At 33.8% G+C, this 23,481-nt stretch overlaps 1 protein-coding gene across 1 annotated transcript in view; it reads right to left on the reverse strand.

Annotated features, from left to right (window-relative positions):
* Positions 1-21,848, reverse strand: part of LOC111619332 — a 35,201-nt gene extending 13,353 nt beyond the window's left edge. Inside the window, exons 1-3 of the mRNA XM_023361042.1 lie at positions 21,810-21,848; positions 19,639-19,821; positions 18,884-19,025 (exon numbers count right to left, since the gene is read on the reverse strand). The gene's annotated coding sequence lies outside the window, so the exon portion shown is untranslated. The remainder of the gene's footprint in view (positions 1-18,883; positions 19,026-19,638; positions 19,822-21,809) is intronic.
* Positions 21,849-23,481: the final 1,633 nt, after the last annotated feature.

The following is a 23,481-nucleotide window of genomic DNA, read 5'->3' on the forward strand; positions in this document are numbered from 1 at the left end:
GTAACATTCCAATAGACAATATGCAAAGCTTTTTTTTTAGTTTACAGCAGTATTTATTACACAAAATTTAAGTAAAGCTTAACATGCCGATCTTGCCCCGGTCTCCCCTAAATCTTTTAATCATTTTCACTTTTCGGGTAACCCAAAAACAATAAATAAAAAATAAACGAATATTTGAAGTCCTTCGAAATTCGAAAAATTCGAAGTATTGAATTCGAAATATAACGTTCCAAACAAGTATTTTTTTAGAGTTAAGAATTTAAAATTAATCATTTTATTCATGTAAGGACATCACCAAGTAAGTTAATTCTCCATTATAATGAAAAATTTTCTGATTATTTTTATTTTATAGGTTATTTCATTTAGGAAAAAGTGATAGAAGATGGGGTCATGGGGTAAGACGGGACGTCTGTTTATTCGTGGTTAACGCGTTATTTGGGGAACTAAATGTCAACCTCAAAGGGGATCGCAAAGGGGTAAAGTAAATACGAGTAAGTTTAAACTTTTATATTTATTTATTCGGAAAATAATAATAAATGTAGCCGCTGTGATTAATGGGCTCACTGTTCTTGTCCCAATATTGAAGAAAACGACAGTTTAACCATTTTAATTTGTTCTTCTTTTATATAAAAATAATAATCCCATCTTACCCCACGGGTGGGGCAAGATGGTGCATTTACATATGATTTTAAAATATTAAATTTTCTTGTTTTTAAAACGTTTATCAAAAATTAAATTCTGTATTATGCATTACCAAATGTTGTAGCTGAGAATAAAAAAAAAAGTGGTTGCCATCTTATGACTTTTAAAACCTTTAACATCCTCATCCTGCCTCACCTTCCCCTATTAGTTTTTAGGTTACTTAAATCTTTTTAAATACTAAAGTTTTATTCAGTTAAAATTCAATAATAATTTTAATCATTCTTTTTTCTATTATATATCCCATAAATTGAATAGTAAAAACGAAATTTCTCATAGATTTGATCCAAATCTTATGATATAATCGAATCGAGATGAATTGATAATGTTTAAAAATAAAAATATTAACATTTTCATGATCTGTCCATTAATGGCAACAGTGATCGTTTTTGCAGTAAGCTCCCTCTATTTTTTTTTCTTCCCGCCTTTTTTGTTTTTTCTTCAGACGTGTAAAGTTGAAGTGTTCCTTCTTTTTGCTTAAAATAAAAGTTTNTCATTCTTTTTTCTATTATATATCCCATAAATTGAATAGTAAAAACGAAATTTCTCATAGATTTGATCCAAATCTTATAATATAATCGAATCGAGATGAATTGATAATAATAATAATAATAACTGTCAGGAGTTGAATGTTCAAATTTGATACACAGTTAGGAAACGTCACGTGAATGTACACAAAGAAGGAATATCCCGAAATTCCCGCAAGAGAGAGGGTAGAGGATTAGCCTGAATTTGGATTTTACTGTACTATTTTACATGCGGAAATCGAACATATTTTTAGACCCATCTAAAAATTCTCTAATTAGTTAAGAAAGATGGTGAGCCTAATCCTTGCACCCGGTAAAAACGAGTAAAATCGGCTGTAATCTAATAATCCTAATTTTCGCCATCGTTACTTTTTGTCCAAGCATCTGCTAGTCTGGTAATATTCTTGTTGATAATAAGCAGACACAGAATTATAGTAGCGTAAATTATTCAATAGTATTTATCTCGAAATTAACAGCGGAGTCCCGAATAACAATTCGAAGTGTCATCTTCGTTTCTACAGAGACCTTATATTGTCGTTTTGCTATATTTTTAAAGTTGATTACACATAATTTCTTAGATCGTCCAATAACTCGGACCATATCGGAAGTGTGTAATGTGAACATTGTATTGTTATTTATTATCGATCGTTGATGTTTATTGTCAGTTACTTGTTTGATGAAATGATTGATTCCAGGTTGTCTGTTACAGCTATGTGTGGATTATCTCTATTCTTAAAAGTATATATATTAATATTATTGGGCTGCAATCTGAAAAAATTGTAGACCTATAAATTCCTATTGCCGTTTGTTTCTCAGACCTTTTCTAATGCCGAGGAAAGAGCTACATACGTAAAAGTCAAGGCCAGATATAGAAAGCGTAAGAGCAAAAGGGCCCGATATAAGAACTTCCGATACGAACCGGAGATTATGTTATCTCGATTCAAACTTCTACACTCGATAAATGTTAGATAAATAACCGGTACGACTCTATTGTTAAGGGAAAAGTATGATGAAAAGTGCAATTCTGGAAGAGGGTTAAACGTTTACTAATTACTTCATTCAGATGTATTCAGGATCAAAATAAAACAAATAACTTAGAAAGGTAAACGTATTACTGAAGAGCGCAGAATCATCAATATATTTTTTGATCACTATAGATTAGGGACGGTTTTTCTCCTATCGTTTCTGACAGTACTAGTACACAAGATTACATAACAAGTTCTAATTCTATGAAACACTTTGTTTTTGGAAAATTCTAACATAACAATGAACCTAAATGATACCACCCCATATATGGATCTTTTAAGCATGGACATAATAAAATATCTATCTGATATTATAATCTGAATAATCTGGAATCAGCCCGGGGCATAACTCGAACCCGCAACTCCCGATTACTGTGCGGGCGTTTACGTTGCTTATAGCGTGTTTAAATACGTCTGGAGAAAAGAACGGGGGTAGAGTAACTGGTAACGCATCGGCACTTAATTTGGCGTTGCGGGTTGGAATCTCGGTGCTAGCCTATTCCTTTCTTCCGGAAAATTTTAAAACTTTAATAAATAATAATTAAATTTAATAAGAGATGGCCCCTAACGTTTTCCTCTACCAACAAATTATTGGGATATTAATTAGATATAAATGGTTGTTTGGCTTTACAAATTTATCGCATTTCCTATCACATAATTTAACTCTGACTCCGAAGGTTCCCCTGACGACAGGTTGATAAACTTCGCATTAGTTACGTTTCCGGTAATACCGTAACGTTCTACAACAAAATCCACTGAGTTTACTCCGCAAGAAGAACAATTTTCTTGATAAAGAAAACAAAATCCAACCCAATGGCAAATTACTCTATAATAATTTTTCTATTCTTTTTATTTTTAATCAAATAATAATAAAAAAAAATTTTGATTAAAAATTGCAGACAGGCATTTTGAGAGTATCACAATAAATAATTGTACGTTTTCCTATTTCATTAATAAACAGTTCCGCTGTTAAAAATTAAGCTCGGTCCTCATGTAAATACAGTAGAGCGTCGTTTATCCGAAAAACTTCCAGTCGGCAAATTTAAATTTTTGCTAGTGCTATGGCACTGCAATTTTTGGCTATATCTTGGGCTACTCCAATATTTTTTTTGTTGGTGTGTGTTTTAGCTGGCAGCCCTAACACTTTTGTGTGGTGTTTTTCTGAGGACTGTGTGTGATTGGCGTCGAATTACAGAACGATTCCGTAACCGTAGTTCTGTTTTTTACCACGAGATGACGTCAAGAAGCTGGACAAGCATAATTCTGACTGCGGTGTAAATACACTACAGTCAGAATTAATTTATTACGAACAAAATTTGCTACTGTTCGTTTGTTGAACGTCAAATTTCTTTTGTCTAATGCTCAATGTTTATATTATAGCTTTAAAAGATGATTATTGTTTATTATTTTTATCAAAATATTTAAAATTATACAGTATTTTATAAAAGTTATTCTACAGAATATGTAGACTTTCGTTCTTAAATTCTTTTAATCTCAAGATTTTCCTGCTGAATTTTCAATCTCTTACTCGAATTTTTTTTTTTTTTATTATTTAATAAAATTATTCATTGCGTTTTAGAAATAATTTAAACGTTTTATATTAGAAAATTTGCAATACAGTATTTTATTTCACAATTAACGTTTATCTTTGAAATGTTCCACAAAACCAAACTCAATTTTCTGCATAGGCATCCTTATTTGGTTTTCACGAAATTTTAAACAACCTAACCCTAGCGAATACCAAGAGTTAAGTGTATCTTGTGTAATTTGAGTAAAGTCTTTTGAATTGGTAGTTTAAATCCATCAACAAATTATCATCGTCACTAAAATATTAGTGAACTTTTTGTAGCCTGATTTAACAGATCTGCAATGATTCATTTGAACGTTAGCTAAGAAAAAATGCCACAGTATTCATAAGAAAGATGTTTTCTTTATGAAAAAGATTTATTGAAAATTATACATTTGCAACATTTTCATATGCACAATCTGTTATTGAATGTTTTCCTTTTGTAAGTACAGTACATTTCTGAACTGAGCGTAGTCATGATCCCATGTGCCAGAGCCGCACGAGTAGAATTTATAAATTCCATGAATTTTTAGACAGTACGACACAATTAACTTTAGTTGGTTCTCAACTTATCTGTGACTTTCCATTCGTAGAAATCTGTCAAATACAGTACATAATATTTTTAATTACAGTACTACTGAATGAGCTGTTAATATTCATGAAAACAATTATTTTAAGATATATTAATTAAATACAGCATTTTTAAATTTCAGAACAGAATTTACTTACCCTTCATAGTTTTGAATTCCAGCTTCTCAATTTCACAGGCAAATTTATGTACTATACAGGTACAGTACTTTCTCCAGATGTTCACGTAATTGAAGGAAAGTAGAAAATCCTTCAGAACATGAAGTCTTCCGACAGAATATAGACTTTTCCTCCACCAGGATTTGCTTATCTTCTAAATCTACATGCTTGTTAGTAAGATTTCCTTTTGAGGAGAAGTGCTTATCGCAATAACAATAAGTATTTTCTAATACAAGGTATATCGAACGCAATATTTTGCATAACGATTTCTTAGCAACGTAGCGGGTATACTTCAAAACCAATTATCGATAATAAAGTATGGTTTTAAAGCTAAAATATCGACAAAAAATTTCAAGCACACCGTACAGTATGAGGTATACGCTATCTGAATGTCACGAGAGTAGCGGTATCTCGTGGTAAAAACCAGAACTACGGCTACGGAATCGTTCTGTAATTAGATGCCAGTACTGTGTGTCTGCTGAATCGAACGTTTTTGATACTAGATTAACTTCTAAAGTAGAATTTTTTTTGCTTTTATATTTTTTAATATATTTATTTTGTTTGTAAAAAATAAACAAATAATTTTTAACGATACAATAGCCACGGTTATTATTTTAAAAAGTTTACATTAGGCTTAATATCGACGGAAATTGAACGCGAAGCGACACGCAAGTGAGAAAAATTTCAACACGGGATAGGTAAATACACGTATATCTCGACTTACGTCGTTCCCGATTAACGTCGTTTGTCAAAAAAGTATATGGAAAAAATAAAAATCAAGTTTAAGTCATTTTATTCGATTTTACGTCTGTCCCCCACAAATATTAAAGTCGTAATATCACTAGAAAAATGTTTAAAGCACATAAAATCATATTAAAATACTAGCAGACCCCGCCACGCGTTGTTGTGGCTCAAAATGTATCTATTATAAATGTATAACACTTCCCCCGTGGGGGGAATATCGAAAAATCCCTTTGTAGTGTATATTCTGTTGACGTACCCTATTAAAACGCAATCAAAAACGCAAAAAACCGCATGTGAAATAGTATAATAGAAGCCAAGTTCTTCACGGTAAGCCTTAATCCTGTCCATCTCTCGGGGGGATTTCGACATGTATATTATATAAAAACACGTGCGTATTCGAATGCAACGTTGTGTCAAAATTTCAAAGGAATCGGTAGGAACAAATGAACATTACATTTTTATTTATATAAATAGATAGAAGATGATCCGCTTTAGTTCATTTTCACAGAAAAGTGTAATGCCTCACAGAAAAGCTAATTTAGGGCGTCGTACTCGTAGCGCCATCTGTTGGACATAAAAGCCTTAACCGTAGATGATATATTTTAATTTATATGAATGTTTAACGGAATAATATACAGCCTATGTCCACCCTGAGGTTCCATTCTAAATATTTGTGAAAGAATTTTTCAAATAGGATGAGTAGTTTCGGAGATTACCTGCTACATCCAAACTTACAAACATTACCTCTTTATAATATTAGTATAGATATACATTTACGAGTATATATTGTATTTACAGTACAGTACATGCATTCGTAAATTTAGATTACTTATTTCTGTATTTAAAACTAAAATTTATTTGTTTGTAAGCTTAAAATAGATCCTTATTAACCATATATTATTAAAAATGATTTAATAAATAAAATACAGAACTGGGAATGGTAATTTATGGTTTAGCCTAGTGACAAGTAGATTCGGAGACAAGTAAATTCGACTTACATCGCCTCTCCTGGAACCAATTACCGACGTAAGGCGAGGTATACCTGTATATTTTTTCGTACATAATCGGTTATCCGATAAATAAGTTATCCGAACAACCCGTCCCCAATTAATTCGGATTAACGACGCTCTACTGTATCGATTGTTAGCCAATGGTGTATGTTTAGTAGAGAAATAATACAATTTTATAACGTAGGTAAGTATTTTTGTCAATTCACTAAGAAAAGTGAATTTAAACGCATTCTCAATTATTGTAAGGTGCAAGTGTTATTACTCTTTTACGAATTTAAACAGACTCGAACTCTATTTTATAGACTTCATTATTTAAATCGTACTTTTTTTCAATAATTGAACGAAGTAAATTGATTTTTTATTTTACAAAGTTAAAAGTCATTTGGGAGCTTTCCACCCTACCCCCGATTTAATAAACATCCCGACAACAATATATAAGTAAAAGCATAAAAATAACGAAAACAAATATACGTTAAAAATTCTGCAAGATAATTCTGAAGCAATGCAGGGTGAGTGTCACAACCACGTTTATTTTTTCCTTACTTTTTTGTCAAATACACTGGACATGATTGTAGTCATAAAGTTAACTGAATGGTTAACACTGGAATGTCGGTATCATATGTTTCCAACTGTGTTGTACGCAAACCACAATCAGAAACTACAGGTGCCAAGTAAAACAAACTGCTGTAGGATAGGAAACAAAATGGTAGCATTTCGTTCATCAACCGCGACTATGAAACTTTCTTTTGTATGAACGTTGTAGCGAAAAAGCATTGACTTTCGACGAATAAAACAACTTTTCGTCAACCTCAACTGTTTTACCTGGCCTTCTAATGACGATATGATTCGGCATAAAACATTCGTGGTTCATCTAGAGAGAATTGTTTCCAATCCACAAGTGTAATCTGAAGTTCTCTCGTGAGGAAGTCCTCCTATAGCTACCAAAATTTAATAGATCAACGAATGTTCTTTATATGCAAGTTACCATAACAAATTTCGTTTTTTAATCATTATCCTATTCTGAGATATTAAAAGAAATGAATGCCAACACGCGCAGGCGATTTTTCCACATTTTTAGCTTCAGGGTGTTAGGTTTCATTTCTGTAAATTGTTACGCTGACGTTGACTTCGGTTTCTTGAAATGACCGATTTTATTGTCTTGTTTATTATTCATTAATACTTCCCCGGCTGTTGTTAAAATGATGTCACGATTTTTAATCTGTTTTATAAGAAGGCGAGGAATAATAATAGTGATAATAACACCGTAACATAAATGTTCCAATTAAAAAATTAACTAAATTGGAGCGAACCTATGTCCTGTGTCTTCATCACCACATATATTCGGCTATCACCTGTTTTTCGGTAATGCCTGAGAAGTGGGTTCTATTATTTGTACAGAGTTGTTTGTGTTTAACTAAGAAGTTGCGTTCGAATCCGTGATCTAAACCTTTAGCTCTCTTCCTCTTACCGTTTTTCCACGAAAAAGTAACGAAACTCATTGCTAAATTTAAACATTTTAGCGAATTTTAACTAANGAGCGAACCTATGTCCTGTGTCTTCATCACCACATATATTCGGCTATCACCTGTTTTTCGGTAATGCCTGAGAAGTGGGTTCTATTATTTGTACAGAGTTGTTTGTGTTTAACTAAGAAGTTGCGTTCGAATCCGTGATCTAAACCTTTAGCTCTCTTCCTCTTACCGTTTTTCCACGAAAAAGTAACGAAACTCATTGCTAAATTTAAACATTTTAGCGAATTTTAACTAATTTAAAGTGCCAGATTGAATATGATTACTAATCACATTTAAATTACTGATGAAACTTTAAATTTCGTTCTTCTCATTTATACGGTTCTAGTATCACATCATCAAACGAAGCCAGGAAAGCCTTAATTTTTATATTGATCTATAAATTAATTATTTTGCACGGCGTAAATTTGTTATAAGGCTTTTTCTGCAAGTTTTTTTTTTATATTAAAGAGACAAAATAATTATATTCAAAAACATTTTTAGAAATAATGCTGTATATGTACTGATAATCCCTTTTTATATACTGTATATACAGTAAGTATATTTTCTGAGGAATATAACTATTAGTTTTAACTAAAATACAATTTATTGTAATATATAAGACTTAATGATATGATGTTTTTAAGAAAATATGACTCAAAATACAATGATATTTAGCTTATACCAAAAAAATAAATCTACGATGTGATTAAACTGAAATAAGCTATTATATTGGATTTATCCATTTATTTGTATGTAGAAATATCAATATAAACTTTATATAAAACTGATTAATAGACAAATACAAAATTATATATTGCAATAAGAATCAGAAGCAAATTATTTATGAAAAAATTAGTATAAATGTGGAATGAAGTGTTCCAATAATTCAAATGACTGTCTCTCACTATTAACATTCAGCATTTCTAAACATCCTCTTAACATCATCATAATATAAAAATACTGTATATATTCATATTCAAAACCTTAATTTTGAGGAGAAATTAGTTTTATAAATTATAAATGCTAATGACGATTAACAAAATTAAGTTCGCCTCCACTTGAAATTCGATAATACACCTCACTAGTACTTTATCCACTCAAATTTAATGGCATTTATCTCCCTAATACACAAACTCGCTAAAAATTTGAGAAATTTTCAAAAATGTAAACAAATTATAAAGGTGTAAATTGGATCAACTTAACTACCTACGAATTTTTAAATAAACTTTGCCTTTTTCGATAAGCATTTAGCCAGATTTTACAATTTTTTTTAGAAATTTAAAATAGTTATACATTAAAAACGTTAGATTTAGATTAACGAATTTTCATTCCATGTACAGTACAGCCCTTATATCAGCGCTGGTTACAAACTGGTATATAAAAACTCAAACAAAACATAACTGCACAATTTTAAAAATAGAATTAATTTTTATTATAAACGTAGAAAAAATATCAGATAAAATTAATATTAAAAGTAGTCATTAGTACAGTATTTTTCAATTATTTCTATTATAAAGTCACTTTAACAACAAGTGATAACTTACATTAATTAATTAATAACTTGAAAATTTACACATTAATATAAAAAAAATTTTCCGAATAAAATAAAATCCGTAAATTTTGGCATTATTCTAGGAACAGTAAACACACTGTTCTGTACATTTCCATATAAGATGCATGTATACAGTCTTATTCGTTACAAAATTATAACACATCTTTATCTTCTTCTCTAGTAGCCCACTGTGATGACGTCAAACGTATGTCAATCAATATCACTGTAGAATTATATTTCAAAATACAAAATCCAATCGTTAAGAACCAAATCTGTACGTAAATGAATATCGTTTTGTACAATTTGTTGTGAAATTTATGCATTCATAAGTTTTTAATACAGAATTATATTAAACTGTGCATATACCGTTTGTTGTTAGCATTTACGCTTCGAGAAACACTTTTTGAGTAGCCCTCCTTACAATTTGTGCAAACAGTTCGTGACCGCCTCCTTAAGATACACAGCTACGGAATTTCGTTTTTCGTCGACGTTTCTCCAGCCTCAGGTTTTTGAGAGTTCTTTGTAGCCGACTTTGTGGCCATCCACTCCTCTGCCAAGCTCTCTATTACGGCCACGTGATACGCGTCTCGACATTTAACTTTCCCTCGTCCCGTAAAATTCTCTTTGTACAGAATAAAGCTGTTCAACGCCATCCTGGCTATGACATTGAAAGCTATATTCTTCCAATATTTCATTGATTTACTTTTATGATAATATGAATATAACAGCATATCGGATATATCGAACCCGTTCATAAATTTTTCATAATCTTGAATTATTTCTGNCATTCTCTATTTCGAAATCACTCATTTCGCTTTCAGACATTTTGTAGCAAAATCCTATTTAGAATAAAAACCGTATTACTATAGAAAATAATGCAATACAGTAGACTCTCGATATTCCAACGGATTAAGTGATCCCCGACAGAATGGCACAAATGAAATTTTCTACTTACCACTCGGTATGTGCAACAGACAGAATGAGGTATTGTACAGTGTGTGAGGGATGCAAGAACGAGTGGGCCCACCAACAGCGAAAGGGGAAATTTGGAGAGACAAGTGGTGGATACGACTCGATCAGGATGTGTACCCGGGGGCGAGAGATTTATTGGAGGGTGTGGGAGTTAGGGACGGAAGTGGAGGAGGAGAGGGGTAAACGACGAAGGAGCGCAGTTGAACCGTTCTTCCGTTCGCCCGCGCTTGACATCGTTGACCCTTAATTGTGTAACCGGCAGAACGAATAATAAAGTGTCCTGTTCGGAGCCTCATCCTTTTCGGATTATTGCGCATAGCCACGACACAGTGCAATACGGGTATGTTATTATTTGTTGTTTGTCGCACGTGTGGAACACGAAGTGCTTTTTGCTGCATTGGTAATTACAGTGGAGCGTTATTTTATAAGGTGAAAAATCTATTGCTTGGGGTTTCACAAACAGGGCGTCCCTAACCAATCTTTTATTAAAAAATGTTGTATTTATTTCTAATCAATATTTCACCTCTATTTTAATTTTATTTACAATCGACACATGCATAATAGACATTTACAAAATACATAAAATGTTTGAGTGGTAACCCATATAATAATCGATAGAAACAGAAACTACTTACAGACTTTCTACTATTCTGTCTGTTATTGCTTAGTTGCATTTTATTTTTAATTTATTTAATTTAAAATATATCCTCCCTATTTCAAATTAATAATGTTTTGCCCCTGTACAGTACATCATACTTTTCCGCTAACAATAGAGTCGTGCCTGTCATCTATCTAATACCTTTCAGAAGAAAATTTTGAATTGAAATATCGTATCTTCCGGTTTGCATCGGCAGTTCATATACAGTTAATCGAGGCCTGCTCCTGCTACTCTAGGGTTTTACATTTCTGGTTTCGTTTTTCATCTAACTCTGTTCTCTAGATTAAGGAAAGACAATGGAAGTCTACAATTTGTTTAATTTGCAGCCCAATAAAACTTATGGGCAAGCACAAAAAAGTATCAGAAGCGCTGCTCTAACACTTATTGCATCTATTGTTTGTAATAAAACATTATATTTTTAAAGACAAGTCTTTATGTAATATTTGTGGAAAGGTTTTCTTCCATAAAGTTAATCAATTCTAAACTAATTTGACTCCAAAACTGGTATAATTTTTTGGGTATGATCGATATTTAATGTGCCATAAACAAAAAAATTACAGGAATACTTACCGAGTGTGCTCCGTTCGAAGACGCCATTGCTTAAGCTTATTTTCGTCGCGGATCGGCTCATCGAACAGCGAACGCGTACCAAAGTAATAAATAATAGAATTAGTTTAAAATTCGGATTAAATTCTTATATTCTTATTAAATAACGAAAAGGTGTTAGCATTTTTCCAATGTTTATCATTAAACAATATACAATTAAATTTTTTTTGTGTGTATCAATCCAGCTTCTGCCAATAACTGTGATTATAAGAATTATTTGATTCATTCCGTATTGGCATATAATTTTTAAATGATTGTTAAAAAGTCATCGTGAATAGAAATATTAAAGCATCATCCCATTTTAAATATGAATTAAATTCAACATACAACAACGTATGATAATTAGATAAATCTTATGATATAATAGAGATGGGTTGATGTTAATAAGAATAATTAGTGCAAAGCCCAAACAGGTGTTAAAAGTGGAAATTTAGTACAGTTAGTGTAAGAAAGGATCTTCCGAAATTCCCCCTTTGGTGCAGAGAGAGGATTAAGGCTTACCCTAATGAACTCGGCTTCTACTGTACTATTTTAGATGCGGTTTTTTGCGTTTTTTCGGGAAATCGAACAGACTTTTAGACCCATCTGAAAATTCTCTAATCAGCTTTGGAAGAGGAAGGGATCAAATTATTACACCCGGTGAAGAGAGGTAAGATCGGCTATAATATAATAATCTTAATCTACGCTATCGTTACTTTTTGCCCGAGTAACTCCGGGCTCATCTGCTAGTAACTAATAATTCTATTCTGATTTTAAATGTCCTAATCTCTTTCATATCTTAAGCAAAATTGAGTTATATTTATTTACAATACATTAGACATCTGTTGTTGCAGCTGACTAATATTTATCATTGTAATACATATCATGATAGAACTATTGTCGTTAGCCAGCGGTTTTATCTTTGTTGTTTCATATAATCATTAATAATAATAACTAATGACCCAAAAATTTGTTCATTATTATCATTATTAACTCATTTAAATATGACCAGTAACATAATAAGTCGTTTCTAATTACAATATAATACAGTATATGTAAAATTAAATATTGTAATTCGCAGCCGACACATTATGAGTTAATGATAGATTAATAATAAATGCAAAAATTAATTATCCTATTATATATATTACAAATAATTTTTGGCCCTTTCTCCGATGTGAACATTAAGAAGACGTGACTACCAGCCTTTATTACTATTATTTTTCATGTTCGACTGAAAACAAAATTGGTTCTGTAGTAACCTTTATATGTTCATTTTAGTCATCTTGAACGTCATTTCTAATGCTTTATCAGTCTGAATTTCTCTGTAAAATCATTTGAATTTTGGAAAATTTATGAAAGTACTGTACGTACTATAATTAATTGTGTATTGTTTAGTGATAAAATGGGGACAATGTTGACACCATTTCATTATTATTTTTGCTATTTACTAACAAACACAAGAAAAGATTTATATTAAAAAAAATTAAAAACAGAATTCAGTGTGTTAACTTTGACAATGACGGATTGAACTTCGCATATCCGTGCTCTAACGGTTTATTACTGGGTCAAGACCGAATTTCATTTAAAACTTCACAATTTCATACGTTACGTTAATAAAACTATTTTAAATATTTTTTAAAAACGCGTTATTCTATCACTTTCGTTATTATTATTTAAACACTGCCAGAGATTGACAGGAAATCGAACCCTGTTTTCCAAAAGGATTAAAACCACATTTTATTCTATTTCTTACCGCTTCAGTCTTTAAACTCCGTTTAATAATTATTTAATTTCCCAAAAGGATTGGTCCGTGAACACAAAAAGTTTGAGTACAGCTCTAATACGTCTCATCTATTGTTTTAGATAAAGCACTTTATTTTATTTCAAAACAAAAGTTTTTATATGGAATTAGTCACATATCTTACATAAATTATATGTATATTACTGTGAAATCCGGATTTTCTACCGATTTTGATTTGATTTCCGATCAATGTCCCGTTTTACCTAAAAAACTAATTAAATTTTCCTAAGAAACTAAAGTAGAAAACTTGAAAGAGGGTGAAACTTCAACCTCCCTTTTTTTTCAAAGTAAACATTCGTCTATCTCGACAATATTCCCATACTACGAACTTAAAGGTTGATAGTTAACATACGATTTCGTCATCTTATTTGGGTTCCGGGGACAACTTTGACCTTCCCGCACACCTTTTACCACGCAACTAATTAGTCACATGACAGTTTTCCCATCGCGAAACGATAAAAGCCACTTCTCTCCCTCCTCCGGGGAGTCGCTCATCAACGGTAGTAGTAATACATACTCTAGGGATTTGTCTTTAACTTGTTGCCCTGTTTCGATCCTTGACGACTTGGTGGATTACCTATTTTTTCGCCAGGATATCCAAATACATAAAGAGGTATGGCACCAACTTTTGTGAACTCTCTCTCGGCCCTTCGCGTTTTAGGGATGTTAAGTTCAGTGTAACATGTGTGAGACATGTGTCAGGTGTGTGGATCATCTCAGCAGGTGGTGATGGACAGTCCACAGCTTGGTCACACGTGCCAGGTGGAGGAGATTGTCCCGCCTAGTTAGGGGTGTGTAGAGTCAGAGAGAGAGTGTGTGTACTGACCAGGGAGCTAAAAAAGTGAGTAGCTGTGTGGCTGGTCCAGTATTGTAACTATCAAAAAATGGTGGAGTGCCAGAGAGTCACTCGGTGATTTGGAAATATTAAAGTGATTTTTTTGTGTTGTTATTGTTAGAAAGGAAGCGTGTACTGTGTTCTTGTTGACTGTCTAAACGAAAACATTCTACACCACCATCATCAGAAAATGTTGTATAAGGGACTCAGAATTTTCCCTCGATAATAGTTATTGTACCGTCTACATAGATAGCTAATAAATCGTTGTTTCCTTGTTAAATTGGTGTCCTCTTTTACTCGTATATCGCCTGTCACCTTACCGACGACACTCCTCCCTCCTACACTCGACCAGACCCGAAAAATTAGTCCCGCTCCCTCGAGATAAACTAAAAATTTAAGCCATGTCTGACAAGTGGGCAAGTCCCTCCGACTGGAAAGCCGATTCACGGAGGTACGACGTAGTCATACACCCTCGATCCTCACATTACTATTATATAACTAGTTTATACTTTAAAATAGAATTTGTAAATAAAATTAAGAGAGAAAACGTTAGTGTATGGCTTATAAACAAATACCAAAACGTTTAAAGCGAACACTATAGGAGGCCCCCTAATTTAAATTTGCCTGAGCTCTAGAAAGTTATAACGCCCCGCTTGTATACATTCCGAGTCCCGTATGATAATTTCATCTGATTTCATGACAGATTAACGTCAATGCTTATCCCCTTTTCATTATGTAATATTAGGTCATGTTTATTTAATCCCATTGTGCACATAATTATATAAATTTTTTAATTTAAACATTACACTCTGAACTTGATTGCTTGCTGCACGTCTAATTACATGTATTTCGTTCGGAATTAACACAAGGTTGCTGTTGAAAACAAATATTTGATATTTGATATATATTTGATAGAATAGGACAGAAGAGGGTTATTAAGCCAGAAATGCATTTAATTAAATACATATTCTGATCAAAAAGAAGAAGGAAAAACAGAGTAGGTCATTTAAAAACAGATGAATGATTAGTAAAATAGAACAATGTTTCAGTATTTCTTTTAACGTTCTGTAAAGTATTGACCTTTTAGCAGAGTGGGAACAAAAGAGGCCCGATTTTGTCAATTGGACCGACGTGCGGTCGGGTAATACCACTTGTGAGGTGTTGACTTGTAAACAAGGGAAAAACAAAGGAAGCGCCGGCTTTATCAATTGGACCCACCTGTAGTCAGACATTAGACCATTTGCCATATGGTAAACAACTGAATGTAAACAAGTGGCGGACGTTTATGTAAGCTTCACTCTCGTCGGATGACGGCGGACCCGAGTGTAAGCTGTACGGGAAGAAGGGGTTGTGATTGTTCGGAGGTCCCGTCCAAAAAACCCTTAAATTGCAAGGCGAACGAGAGAGGAGGAGAGAAGGGCAAGAGACTAGTACACGGTAGTCTCAGGCACTTGGAAGGCCCGCTGAGCGTAGAGAGAGTGTTCTCCTCTGGTAAACATCTCAGGGACGGGCTAGTGCGGAGTAGTGATGTGCCGGATCGTTAAAAATGTATATCCGCGGATACGGATCATTAGTGTCTTTATACAGATTCTATTTCGGGGAATTCCAACTTCACGGTGCAAACAGTAGCATGCGAAATTACAGCAATAATAATAGTTCGCTGTATCCAAAGCAGTGTACAATACAGATCCCGATCGCGACAATATAACCCGGAACCTTAAAACTAACCTTAAACACTAACTTAACACTAATAACAGAAAAAGGGATCGAATTAAGATAACAGAAAAAATGGTAGATAAGATAGAAATAGGGATATCTAGGGTTTCGTCCCTTTTTTCGGCTAGTTTCTTTATGCGTACTATTGGGTGGGATAACACACGTCCTTCTCCTATAACTGGCCACTTCTCTTCTACAATAATTAGGATTTTTTCCTTCCACAGTCGTCAATACGACCTTAAAACATGATCTTTTTTCTGAACTATCCGGTCATTGAAAATACGACTCCCAGTATTCTCACCTCGTCCGTACACTCTGACGTCCGGTTTACGAATGACCCGCTACGTCACTTCTCTTTTTCCTCCGGCTCCTGCTTACACCTTTGCTCCTCAAATTTCTAGGAACTGCTCATCCCACCCAAGGGACAGGGAATAGATAAGAAAGTTCTAGAAGAAAATAGAATAGAACAAAGGGTAGAAAGAAGAAACGAAACTAAACTAAAATTAATATTTACAAAAATATAGCGTACCGCCACAATAATTTAGTGCAGTGTTTCTCAACCTTTTTTGTGCTACGCCCCACCTAAGCCTTTCTAAAATTCTTATGTCTTCTTAACATACACAGCGGCTATACGGTTAACTTAAACTCTGGACAAGTCCATTTTCGAATTGCCCTCCTTAGCAATCCAATTGCCCCCTGTGGGGCGTGGGCCCCACGTTGGGAAACACTGGTTTGTGGCTAGTGTGACACGAGATAGCGTAGATTAGGTTTGTGTTTTTGGAGAGTGTTGAGTTAAATAAAATAAAAACAATGTCGACAAAAAAGTTTAGTAGTGTAATATGGAAATATTTTACGATAGTAAACGACGAATGTGCTATTGCTACCTATCTTTAAAATTTCATATAAGTAATGAAATTCATTAAGATAAAAGATCCGTTAAAGATCCGCTAAAAAGTAACGGATACGGATACGGATATCCGGCACATCACTAGTGCCGAGACTGGACGGACCGTGCAGTTGAGCCAACTCCACGAGCTGGCTGAGGTCTCTTCAAAGTTTAAAAGGTCCCAGAAACCAAGCTAGTACATGAGTCACCATGCATTGTTATCCTGTATATATGTATTATGCTTTCGAATTTGTACAGTACCTTCTACATATAGTGAGGAGGTGTGCTTTCCATCAAACCTGGATCATTACATCGAATCGTGATACACACGGAAACCAACTCAACGAGACGGAGTTGGGAAAGAACATCACTAAGATCTTCACTCATTCATTAAAAAATTACATACGAAGGTGGAATAAATCGAACAGTTTTTATATCAGGTAGTAATTGAACGAAGCCAGATTGATAAAGATTGTAATGTAAAGTGAATTATATTAAACCAAACAATTCTAGGAATCACGTTATAAAATGAAGATTCCTCAGGGACCATTATGCAATTACATCTCTAAAAGCATTAACTGAATTTAAACAATGCTAATGACACAATTACCAGAACGACATCTCTCCCAACCCTTAAAATGTTCCCTTCTCTATGGACAAAATTGCCAAACTTTTAATTTAGGACTCTAAAAGCATTCCTTTGTGGGTTTTTTATAGTTTAAACAAGTACGAGAGTATTTTTATTTTATTTTAACTCTTTCCGCCCTGTGGGCACTAAAAGGGCCTCTTAAAGCAGGCCCATTATGGGTTCGGTCAAGCCCACAATAGGGCGACCGGGTGGTGAGGGACGGGGCCCGACATATCCGAACGGACCACCCCCGAAAAATTCCTGGGGATTCCTTGACCCGACCGGATTCGATCCCNGAAGCAAAATCTTAGATTAACAATTCTTTTATTTATAAGTTTCGTAAGGGATGTTTTCATGAAAAAGGGGAAATTTGGGGTTTAATCTTTAATTGAAAAGAATTAAAAATTATATAAAATACAATACAAAAAGTGAAGAAAACTTATTTATTTTGTAGTTGTTCAGTCCCTGTTTAATTTAACGCACTGTGTTCTCTATGTAGAACACCTACATTGTAAAAACTAAAATCCCTTCTATGCATATGAACCTGCTTTTAAGCCAAATTGTGTAATTTAAACGACTTGTTAAACCAATAAATTCTTATAAGAATAAACAATAACTCTTCGCTCAGTATAGCTTGTTTCTCGGATATAGAATAACCAAGGCACAATAATTAGTTTCAAGACGTTTTATCCTTATGAAAAGTAGAAAAATCAGAAAGCGGAAAGAAGTACGAGTAGGATATCAATGGCAAACGAACATCACAATCTGTTGTATTCTTGTTGATAATAAGCAGAGGCAGAATCATAGTAGTGTAGATTATTCGATAGTATTTATACTCGTTTTCTCTCGAATTTAAGAGCGGAGCTTTGAATAATTATTCAAAATATTATCTTTCTTTCAACACAGACCTATGCTTGGCGTTACGTATGCGAAGAACAAGAAAACGATGACAATACGTAACACGCGCATGAATTCGGTTATATTTTAAAACTAAACGTTCATTCTAAGAGTGGAGTCCGATTGTTCTTTTAACCTGAAGCAGACCGCGACTGAGGCCGAAAACGTTTGTTTTTATGAATAGTTAAGAAGTACCGGACAATAAAGGTTTAGTATGTAGACCTTATATCGTCGTTTTGCTATATTTTTAAAGATTATTACACATAATTTCTTAGATAGTTCAATAACTCGAATCATATCGGAAGTGTGCAAGAGCGAAAGATGGATTTCCTGACATTTGATGCCCTTCCCTGACTTTCCCTGCTAAAAATCTCCCAGATATGTACCGATCCTGTAGATTACAAACGTAGAAAATCTAGTAAAGCGATCCAATGTATGTCGGATTACAGAGACTCTACTGTATTACGAAAAATATATCTAAAATACCAATATAAAATTAAAATGTTTGAGAGTAACTTACCTTTATAATAAAGCAAAATCAAGAAAAATACCAAGAACAATGTCACAAAAGAAAGTCTTAGCTGCAATTCAACGACACCACGAGTCAATCCTAGAAGCGTAAGTGACTTTCAAGCAGTGAACTAACGGTTTTATCAGGCCACCTGGAAGAAAATATGTAAAATAAAGGGTAGGAAGTAGAAATTCTACTGTGTACCATTGAACGTGAAAATATTTTAACTTACAATAGTATATAATTTTAATTATGAATTAGTTGGTATGTTCTTTATTTTTAACAGAATACACTAGTAGACACGTCTAGTTTAATCAATAATAGTAATATTTAACTATTTACAAATATATGTTTTATATAATTAATCTATTTAATTTTAAAATGCAAAGTTATATAACAACAATATATACTGTATGCAAAAAATGGAACCGATATTACATAAAAACTTTTCTGTTTGGAAATAAAATACAGTATTTTATTTATAATAATAGACACAACACGTGTGTAAGATTAGAACTGGTGTAGATTGGGCCTAAAAAATCCAATGTCTGACGCCAGTGTAAGGTAGCCGACCAGATGGAGATAGGAGACTTTAAACCTACTTCACGGCACCTGTGTAAGGTTACCGTCTTTTAGGTGGGATCAATTAATCCCGCGTCAGGATGAATCTAACGGACGGTTGTATGTGGGCTGTGGCGAAGGAGGCAAATGATGACAAGTGTTTTACACAAGAAAGCCGTTTATTTGTTAACATTTATGCTTACGTCGACAATTGACAGTCCTTCACTAGGTTCTTCTTGTTGGAAAGGCGGAGCGGCGAGAACTTCGGCGTCGGTCGTAGCCCCGGGACGGACAAGATGCTGTCGCTGGACAAGGCGGACGATCGGAGAAATGAAGGGCGGAGTTCAAAGTTGTTGGCGACGACACAACACAATTCAAGTCACGACCTGTCGTGGAAGAATACGGAATAGACCTTGAATTTCGGATTTTTATAGTTTTTCTCCCACTATTCGGGGATTGGACCCTTGTCCCCTTCCTCGCTTCCCGATTGGTCTCTCTTTTGTTTTGGGGAAAACCGAGACCGACTCGAGTCACGGGAAAAGTCCGATTTCAGGTGTCTGCTCGACGCCTTTCTGTCGATTGTTCTTGGGGATTGTTGACAATATTGCAAGACTCGCGCTCATAATTTAGCTCAGTTACTCGCGATTTCTGTAATCTGGGTACTTTAACGATCATATGCAATGATTTATCTCTTAAATCTTTCCCTCTTTTCCGAAATTGTTTCCCTAGATTGATTGTTTATGATCACATGTGTCTGACTTATAACTTTTCATTTTGATATTTACAGTTCGTTTAACACGTGTTGGAGTCATCCGGGACTCGTTGTTTACATTTTCTGCTGCGTTGTTTAGATTAAGGGATTTTCCTAAGAATACCGCGATTTACGCGATTTCGGACCTCGTCTGAGACCTCACACGTGTTATAGTAGCGCTACTCAAACAGTTAATGAGTTCCCGCATGATCGTTATTTGAAAATTATAAAAAAGAATGGAAAAGCACAAAAATGATCTGATTTTTTTATCGGCTCTCAACGAATCCTTCGAATTCCAGAGATCCCGGGTTTATGCTGAGGTAGGGCAACAGCTACACAGCTATATCGCTCCGACAATACAAAAAATGAATAAAATACCGTCACGTAGTTACGTCTAGGAACTATTTATTTAGTAAAATCGAATTTAAAATTGGTACCAATTGAGCTGTACCACGACTCGTATTATGTGACCTTAATACCCCGTTCGCACCGATCATGTCGATCTAGATTGCGACTAAGGTCGGAGACTGTTCCGTGGTGCGAACGCTCTCGACCGTTTCAATCTCGACTGAAACGAGGTTCAATCGCGATCGACTGGAGAGAGTTTTCGAAACTAGATCCAGTCATAAGAGAGATCCCACAATCCCACGCGCGCGAGAAAATACAAGATGGTTGCTGAACACGTGTCGGGCTATCGACAGAAAAAATAAAAAAGACGTCTGGAGAGACGACGACATCTGTCTATTATTAGATGTATGGCAATAAAAAGTATTTATTTCTAACCAAAACTTCCATTTTGTTTGTTGGTGTTTGTGACTTACCGCGTAGTTACGTCAGTTTTATGATCACATGTAATAGCCAGGTTCTTCTCGAGCGGACTGCCTGTGAGAACAGCAGGACGTTCGACTAGCGACAGTCACAATCCAGATTGTAGGTAAATCGAGATCGAAGTGAGTCGTGGATTGTGTGCGAACATAGTATAAGGATAAAGATTTCAGTACTCGGACCACCTTGACCTTTTCTCCCGTTTTTAGCTTCAGGGTGTTAAGTAACATTTCTAAATTGTTAAACTGACGTTGACTTTAGTTACTTGAAATGACCGATTTTGTTTTATTGCCTTGTTCACTATGCCTTATTACTTTCCCGGCTGTTATAACAGAGGGAAATTATGGTGATCCGGTAAACTAGAGTAATTTCTCTATATATAGATGTTAGTATGTGTTAAGTACAATTTTGTTCACCCTGTTTGAAGCTTAATAACTCTTGTGCTTTTATTCGGAAATTTCTGACATTTTGCAGAAAGGTTTGTGTATTAGAGGGATTGATGCTATTACATTTAATTGTTAAAGGTCGAGGGAGTGGAGAGATAATGGAGATCCGACTTAATGACGATTTTACTTCTTATTATCATTTACAATTTTTTATAAAACCTATCCCTAACCTGAAAATTAAGCTTTTTGCCATTTTATAATAAATAAAAATATAAAAAGATAATTTTTTCATTATTAATCCTATGGACAATTTCCTCCTGCGCTGATGTTTGGTACACATCAAATATAACAATACAATCAAATCTGAAAATTAACATAAAGAAATAAGTATTATATTAATAAATAAACACACCTGATTTATATTTGCCGAGTTAATTTTCTTTATTCTAACGTTTTCAGCCTATTTGTATAGGCCATCCTCAGGCTTTAATGTTGTTCGTTCCAATGGAACCAATAGTTCGAAATTCATTTGAATTTGAACTTTTAACAACTTATGTGTATAAATAAATAGTTAACAATAATATTAAAAACGTGTTGCAACTTAACAATAACATGAAAAACGTAAATTAAAATAAATATATGATAAAATATAATCTAAAATCGTGTTGCAACTTAACATTAAAAAACAAAAATATAAAAACAAAAAATTATATCATTTTTAACTGAGTCTGAACTACTAATTCCTAAAAACACCAGATCATACAAATGTTTATGGATTATTAAAACCCATACTTTTTTCAATTTTATATTTCCAAGCCGTTGGTAATGCTTTTGCATCTTTTGCATTTAGGCATCTGTCCCTCATCTTACTTTTGTAAATCTCTATTTTTTCCATTTCCATTGCGATGGAAGGTGAGTGCCCCGTTCTAACAATCTTGGCTTCATCCCATTTGATTACTGCTCCGTCTGACTGTGCCATACTTGCTAAAATTGTGCTATTGAGTTTTTTCCTTACACTATATTTGTGCTCCTTTACTCGTACCTTAAGGTTCCTTCTGGTCACTCCTATATACTCTTTATCAATACCTAATTGTTGGTTCTCAAAGGGGATACTGTACACACCCGGTTGCTCTTCCATCTCAATTTTGTCCTTGTCGTTTCTTAATAATCGATAAATATTGGGTGCTCGTTTATAGATTATCTTTGCGTTTTTGTATTTTCCTAACTCCTTCACTACCTTCCTTGTTTGTTCATTGTATGTGAAACTGTTGAATGTAGTATTGTTGTTATGTTTTGCATTTGTAGCTTTTTGTTTACCATAGCTTTTTACAAGGCCTTTGATTGTGGACATTCTGTATCCTAAACTCCTCGCTACCTGTTAAATTCTATCAATTTCCTTATCCTGGTCTTGTACATTGGTGCAGTACAAGAAGGCCCTTTTGATCAGTGCCTCAAACGCAGATAATTTATATTTTATACGGGTCTTTCGGCCATGCAGGTATGTATAAAGGAGCGTGTGTTGGTTTCAAATATACGCTCGTTTGTATGTTTCCTAGTTTGAATTCCATGTTAATATCCAAGAAATGGATGTTCTTTCGGCTTTTTTGTTCTAATTTTAGCTTCAATCCGTGCTCATTGTTGTTGATTGCTGTTAAATCATTAATGCGTTGGTCATCTTTCCAAATTATTAATATATCATCAACGTAGCGTTTGTATATTACAATACAATTACAATCGGAGAAATATTTGAGGGTGTTCTTTTCCAATTTCCTTATTACAAGTTCACATAGGAGTCCTGACATAGGACTTCCCATGGGAACTCCTTTCTTTTGCTTGTATATCGTTCCATTAAATTTGAAAAATGAATGAAAACAAATCAGTTTTGCCAAATCAGCCTATACAAATAAGCTGAAAACGTTAGAATAAAGAAAATTAAATCGGCAAATATAAATCAGATGTGTTTATTTATTAATATAATAGCTAATATTGCTGAGAAGATAGATAGATAAAGAAATAAGTTTATTTAACGACATCAGAATTTCATCTACAGACTTCTTTTTCATTAAACAGGAAATGATGTCACG

The sequence above is a fragment of the Centruroides sculpturatus genome, unplaced genomic scaffold (assembly GCF_000671375.1).
Source record: "Centruroides sculpturatus isolate CEXI.00-Female unplaced genomic scaffold, Cexi_2.0 scaffold224, whole genome shotgun sequence".
Classification (NCBI taxonomy): Eukaryota; Metazoa; Arthropoda; class Arachnida; order Scorpiones; family Buthidae; genus Centruroides; species Centruroides sculpturatus.